Source organism: Sparus aurata, chromosome 9, assembly GCF_900880675.1.
Source record: "Sparus aurata chromosome 9, fSpaAur1.1, whole genome shotgun sequence".
Classification (NCBI taxonomy): domain Eukaryota; kingdom Metazoa; phylum Chordata; class Actinopteri; order Spariformes; family Sparidae; genus Sparus; species Sparus aurata.
This window is the reverse complement of record NC_044195.1, coordinates 17,405,732-17,413,233: the sequence shown is the minus strand read 5'-3', so window position 1 is coordinate 17,413,233 and position 7,502 is coordinate 17,405,732.

Below are 7,502 nucleotides of genomic sequence, written 5' to 3'. Positions count from 1 at the left end.
AATGATGGCACAGAGATGAGGACAAGTGTTATTTTGCAGCATTAAACTTGGTTATGTGATAGTCCTGAGAGCTCTTGCAAACAGCCCTGCCTCCTTCTTTACCCTCTGCGGCCTTGGTACCTGACCTCCAAACACATTTTATTAGTTGGAATATAATCGAGCGGATGGACATATTCTCCGGTAGTCGTGGGTGTTTGGTAGACAGATGTCGGCCACTGTGTAGTGGTATGTTTGGAGTTTATTCTAGGTCTTGTAAATGGTTTGGTTAGTTTTCATATTTCTGATATGTTGTATCAGGCGATAGGCAGTTTTATTCATTTGGAGTTAATACACAACTTATAACAGGTATCTCATCTGGCTGTTAAAATTTTTTGGCTATTCCACATTTATTTCCGATCAGATTCTCCTCGGCTCCTCCGAGTCATTTACTGATGAGAGGAGAGCACAGACATCACTTTTCATTTTTGTTGATTCAAAAGTGGATGGATCTTTACTCCTGTCTATCAAACTGCCACTGCTGTGTGTTTATGCTCTATAATGTTGACTGCTGGGTGAAGCTGGAGGGGAAATACTTCATAGACATAACGAGATGACACAGGAAAAGAAAAGATGGAACCGGAGGCTATGGTGAGTGCTGAGCTTAGTAAAAACTGACCCAAATTTAAACACACATTGGCTGTTTCATTAAATGATTAATTACATAATCATTCATCATAAAATACATCACGCTGTAGTTTTATTCGTGTTAAGTATCATTCACTGACTTTCTTCCTCAGGACAGGCAAACTAAATGAAACACACCATTACCTTGTACAAAAGTTTTAATTTAGAACATTGTTGGAAACATATTTTTTTAAATTAGGGTAAAGTAATATCATTACAGAGTAACAAGACAATAAAACAGGGTATAGGGGTAACATTGTTGATTAAATCATATATGGTATCAGTTTTTTAAGCTTTTCAATGTAATTTCATTGTAATCAAGGATCTCCCTTGAGTCCCTTCTTTAGGATTCTTAAAAATCAAATTAAGGATCCCGTTCTTTAGCCTGGCATACCGACACTTATGCCAAACCTTAAACTAAAATCCACATCAGTCTCATCTGGTTTCCCCGGGCTTTTTGCTCAGCTACAGTGAGACGATGTGAACTTGCTCAGTCCACGCCTCATTACCAAGATGGCGCTGCCACAAAGGCTACAGCTCATTAATTCAGAGCCTGTATGACTTGTAGTGGGATGATGAAGGTTAAAACCGAGGCCCGTATTTATAGAACAATACCCTTCGAAGAGATGCTCTTGGCTTGAGGTGGATTCCATCATTGTGTACGGTTCTTACAGGTTAATGTACATTATAAAGATGCTCAGCTGTTACTCATGGTAAAAAAAAATCTGCTTTAATGTGATGAAATTGCTTGATTTCTAATGAAAAACACCCTGAACCAAGGCACTAAAGATGCACTTATGCAGGTCTATTATCCCTGGAAATAATCCACCCACTAATTCATCAATAAGCCTTTCAAGCCTCCTGTTTTTCATGTAATCCCACGCATTTCTATAGTGGGAATTCTTTGTTCGATTTCCACTCTTATCTTACAGTGAAATGCATGCGTGAAGCCTTTCGAATCTCTGCATCGAAGTCCATTGTGTACAGAGACAATGATATTTTCTGGCGCGTTGAGAGGAGAGTGCTGGATCGTGCCAGCGAGGCAGGTCATGATCAACCCTACTGTAGTCTTCAGAATGTCTGGCCCAATGCTTTGTGATGCCCATCTCTCTGGTGGGCAACTCAAAGTCTTTTGAGAACTCAGTCTGGCAGCATCGCCAAGAATCTTGTCAAAACTGTCGAACAGCGAAACTCGACCAGACTCCATGAGCAGCCTTTGGATCACATTAGCAGAAAGACTGCTTCTTACATCTAGGACAAAGGGCATGCCAGCACAAGAGCTGTGTGTGTGCCACAGGAGATCTTTCCGATCTAGCACGCAGTCAGAACTGCCTCGCAGCAATTATGAAATGTTAAGGGACAGAGAGCTGTTGCTGAAAGGAAATATTAGTTTATTTCTGACAAATGGTACATCTTTAGCAGCAGTCAGTGATGTGTGTCAGCCAGAGTTGGCCCCAGCTGTCTCATTTGACATTGCCTGCAGGAGTACGCATGTCAAGTGTCATTTTCAGACAAGTGGGGTCAAACCATCAATTCTCCCAACTGAAGATGGTGACAGATAATTGCTCGCAGCTTTACTTTGTAAACTTTCAGAGGATGGAGCCGAACTATTATGCTAATTCAGTCGGAGCAATTAGGGGACATAGTAATCTAATAGTTGCTCAGAGGGGAATCACTGTGATGACAAATTATATGATTCATTGGCCACAGTGGAACTGTAAACACATCTTTTCACTGTGAGCGAGGTAGGAGGAGTATTGCAAATGCCCATATGTGTCTTCAACAATACGCATTTGCATGTCGAATTTGCATCATCAGAGTTTCAGGTTATTTTAGGAGTTTAAATGCAGTAGGTACTTGTCGATTAATGTTTTTAACATGGCACAAGTCAGTTTACATTTAGAAGCATTCTGTATAATACACCATGCTGTGATATATAATTTGATTTTTGAGACTTCAGCAAAAGTCAAGTCAGATATGCTGTGTCTTCTTGTCATGCACTCCTCCATGTGGAAGACTGAAACTGCCTAAATGAAAAACAAATAAATACATAAATAAAGAAGGCTCCCTAAGTAACATAATATGCCATCGTATGCACCAAAAATAAATCTGAAAACAAAATAAAGGCATTCATTATTTTCTATAATGTGACATAATTAGATATTTCTGCTTTAAATTGCCTCTGTATTTATTTAACTTTGTGTTCATTCTAACTATATATTAACTTTCCAATCAAATTTTCCATTTTATCTTTTCACTGATTAATTTTTAAATGTACTTTTTTCATTTCTGTGTTTATTTCTGTATAACTTTCCCTTTGCATTTCCCCCCATTCATTTCCACAAACGTATTCCTGTATTTCTTTTTACATTTATTCATGTGTTTCTCATTCGTTATGTATATGAGAAAATCACAACACAGTAAGGCAAGAACAGTGGAAAAAAACAAAAAACATCAGGCCATCAGAGATAGTTTCAGGCTCACCAAGGTGGCCAGAATGAGGATTTACTGATGTGGAATATATTTTATGAAGAAAGTACTCTGGTTTTCTGTCTGATGTCCTCCAGCTGCTCGAGGTTTTTCTGATGGACATATAGGTTGACTTTTAAAGTAATGGCTAACTGCTGCTAACAATAGCATTAGCTTACATTAGCAGGTAGCAGTCATGTCAGCTGAATCTCATAACTGGGTCCTTCCTGAAAACCTCCTCCTCCCTTGTTTTGGATTTTGCAAGTTTCAGTCCTCTGTGCCTCTCATGTTCACGTATAATTTCCCTCCTGTCATTATCTGGTGCTGTCAATTGATATCAGCTGTTCACATCAGCCGACCACATCTGTCCAATACCCACAGCATCTACATCTACACTGTCAGCCATCATGTGGCTGCTGTTTTGTTTTTGTTTTTTTAATTCTCTCCCTGCCTTTAGTTCATTCATGTTGCTGTTTTGTATGCCCCCTTTACCTTCCCATCACTGCCCGGACTTTGCAGATTCACCAGCTTCATCATCAGCCAACACCATCAACACCACCAGCAGTGTCCGGACTCCACACTGGGGATATTTCTTCTTCTCCTCAGGGCAGACGTCCCTCTCTCAGAAAAATCTCCCTGCAGAGTCTAAAGCACCAAAGACTTTCTGCCAAGACTCAATTATCACACATCATTTGCTGTAATAAACATTATCCTTACCGCCTTCACTTCTCTCTCCTGATAGAAATTCCGATCGAGGACTAAAAATGGCCTGAGCATTGCGCCATCATCAAAATGTCGCTCAATTATAGTTGACACATGGACAGCGGTTTTATAAATCACTGAGGTTTCCTGCCTCTCACCCGCAGAGCCACAAGATGCAGTGTTACAAGACCACTTCATTTTCCCTTTGAGCCACTTTATTAATTAATGAGACACTGCTAAAGGGCTGGAGTCTTCCTCTCCTCAGTTGGTTTCCTCAGAGAAAATCAATGTGTCATTTGAGCTTTCAATACATCTCTGCTGCCACAAGGTTTCACTTCCCAGAGACCTCTGTGTCAAACTTTTCATAAAGTCTGCAGAAGGACAGAGGAAAATGTCAGACAGTGAAACTGCATATTCACGAACACGGTCAGAGTGCGTCAGAGAACTCTGAACCACTTCACACAATTAAGGAATATTAGACCATATTAACACAGCAGCCTCTTTTCATTAGACGTCGCACTCAGGGTGGTAAAGCTTGAATGCTGGGACAGTGTTATGTTGCTGTGTTCCAGGTTGCACGTCATACTAACATAGGAAATCTGACAAATTGTTATCATTTTAATGCTTCCCAATTAATCAGACAACAGAATTGACAATTGATAGTAAAAAACCTGTAGGGACATTGGCCCATTTGATACACGTCAGCTAACGTTTCAGTTTGATTGCGTCCAGTGTGTTTCACTTCCAAGCTCAAATGAATATGTCCAAGATGTGGTTTGTTATTTTAGAATTCATTTGCGCGTCCCCTGTCATATTGCGTTACACTTCCAAAGAGTAATATTAGCTGGGAATTGTCGAACGCTAACGTTAGCTCGCGGTATGTCAAATATATTGTTAAATATGGCCCAATGTCCCACTAGATTTGTATCATCCATTGTCTTTTCAACTTGTTTATCCATCAGAGACCAATGAAATTATAACATTTAAAGGTCCTATTTTTAAGAAAAGTGGATTTTTGAGTCTCATTCCAAACTCTGATGAATTGGAATGCCGGGTGGCCTACAACCCCATTAGTCGAACATTTTACAAATTTGGACTGAGACAAAGAAAATCTATCTATTTCCTTACGAATAACACCTTTAAAGTTAAATTCACAACGTTAATAGGAGTCAGACGACATTTGAGCTTCCTACCCTGAGCGTGATGTTAGCGGAAAATAGCCGCCGTGTGAATATGGTCTATGGTACAAGCAACTATAATGGTGCAAAATTTGTCAACACAGAAGGCAGCCTATCAAGTGCGCCCCAGACTGACAATGCAATGACAAAAAACCCTAACAGACCGAAACAGCCTTCTTCTTGAATGGATCAATGCATGTTACCTCGTGTGACCCTTGCCAGGCAGTGCTCAGCATTGCTGAGCAGGAGTCTCAGGGAGGAAGTCTAAAATAAATAATCTCCCACTTCCCCAACTTATTTATCACTGCCAACAATAAAATCAGTGGCGTATTCCTTGAGTTGATCCGTTGTCGGTGTGACATTCTCACAGATAATCGTCCATGAATGCAGAACTTAAGAGATTTAATACCAAAAGGAGTTTAACTTCAAGCACGTACGTGTGTGGAGAGACTATGTTCTTTGAGCGGACGTGAGTTATACCCAGAACTAAAGAGGAAAGCTTTGGCTCTCTTCGATTGAACATAAGTCTCGCAGTGAAATGCCTTAAGTGAGATAAGGCTAAGCCAATGTTTCATGTTGCCATTATAAAACATAAGAATGGGCTGAAAAAGACTCGGCTGCAATCTTTTCTCTTCTTTGTCTGCTGGAAAATAAATACATATTTCTCTAAAAAAAAAAAAAAAAAAAACGTGCCTTACGTCTTGCAGACACACTGCCTCAGTGGCACATTCTGTCATTTATCTTCCAGTGTTGCTTTTGGCCACCACCAGTGGTGCAACCGAGGACAAAGAATAAGGTGATGGAAACGTGAGAAACCATTTATGAGGATGTGTCAGTCTGGATGCTATTTTTGTAGTGTGAGTGTGAATATGCTCTCAGCTCACTCAGCGAACAGGAAACGTAAAAGAAAATGTGACATACTGTGGGAGTCGTGCGCTAATGAAGCTGATGTTTCAATGTAAATAAATATGAAGCGCTTGATTGAGGTAGACGGCAGACTCCGTCTCACCACCGCATTTATCATAAACCAGTTTACTTTAAATCTTAATTAGGATCCTTCACTTCAAAGTATTCTCACTCTTTTATAAGGAGGAAATACATCAAAAGGATTTCTGTAGTGGCTTTCACTTGATCCACCATCTGCCATTCAGAAAACTTCAGAAAACACTCACTGTATTTGTTCTGGAAACAGGCCGCCTCCTGTTTGATGTTATACAGTAATCCACTAGATTTCCCCCCACAAACCCAAGCCTGAAGGCAAAATACTGTAAAAACGCTGCATGTGGGGGCCATTTTCTTGCAGTTAAAATACTACGGAGAATTTATTGAAGCTATTTTTTTTCTCTGCGGTGAGGTTCGGCTGAGTGTCACAGCAATGGCGGTGATCTGTGACCCACCAGCTGTGCCGCCGTTTGTCGCTTTGTTCCTGAGTGAAAAGTCTATTTATAGTTACATTCTGTAGGTTACTTCTACCAACATGATGAAGATACAGATTATTTTCTATAGGTGTTCAGCTGATTCTCATCAAACCGTTCAATGCTCCCTCGTTCCCTGTGTATAAAGCATCTGCATATTTCTCAACACATTTATTCAGGTTTTTCCTTTAATTGGTTGCCTGTCTGTATGTACTTCACGTTTGTTATTGTGCTCCAAAACAACATATTTATAACGGATATATTTTCTGATCTGGCAGATCATCTGTAAGCAGACTACTACTGTTCTGATAGTTCTGATGGTTAAGGCTTGACTTCGGTCATTTGGGTGTCATCATTAGTTAAAGCGGAACAAAAGCCCACGGCATGCGCAGAATAACTGTTGCTGTTCATAGGAATACAGATATTATGAGCATATACTATAAAATCAAAATGATGAGATAAGATGGACTGATTGGGAATGTCCTCAGGTTTGCAAACATATCAAGAGACTTCACCTCGACCCCGCATAGCATGTCTCCCTCCCAAGAGAGTCAAAGAGTATTGCCTCTTATCCTCTGTTTCTTTGTTTTTTTAAGGTACATGAAAAGATAGTGGGTTACAGCATCCTAAAATGCAGTTAAAGTGCCTTCTAGGGTGCCCTTCCTGTGGACAACACCTGATGTGTATCACAACTTAAAAAATAGTTGCAGCTGCCCCACAAACACCGCCAAGCTCCTGTATATTTCTATAATTTCTTATTTAGTGGCCCCAAGAGGCAGAGATTGAGAGGGTGGTATTAGATTGTGTGAAATGTATCAATTAACTGTGTGGAATTTCAGAAGAATACACAATCAAATCAATGATTTGATTTGATTTGAAGTTGCTACGGTTTCGTCCATGTTCCTAATTCATGATAAAGACAGCAGGGATCTTTAAGCGTGGAAACAAAAAAACTGTTCAACTTTACAGCTAAAGGTGCAATGTACTACCCTGACATCATACAATCTCTTCATCACACTGCATACATTTGTGAAGACCATTTCAAAAATGTTTGGTCATCTGAGCCCTACGCCCC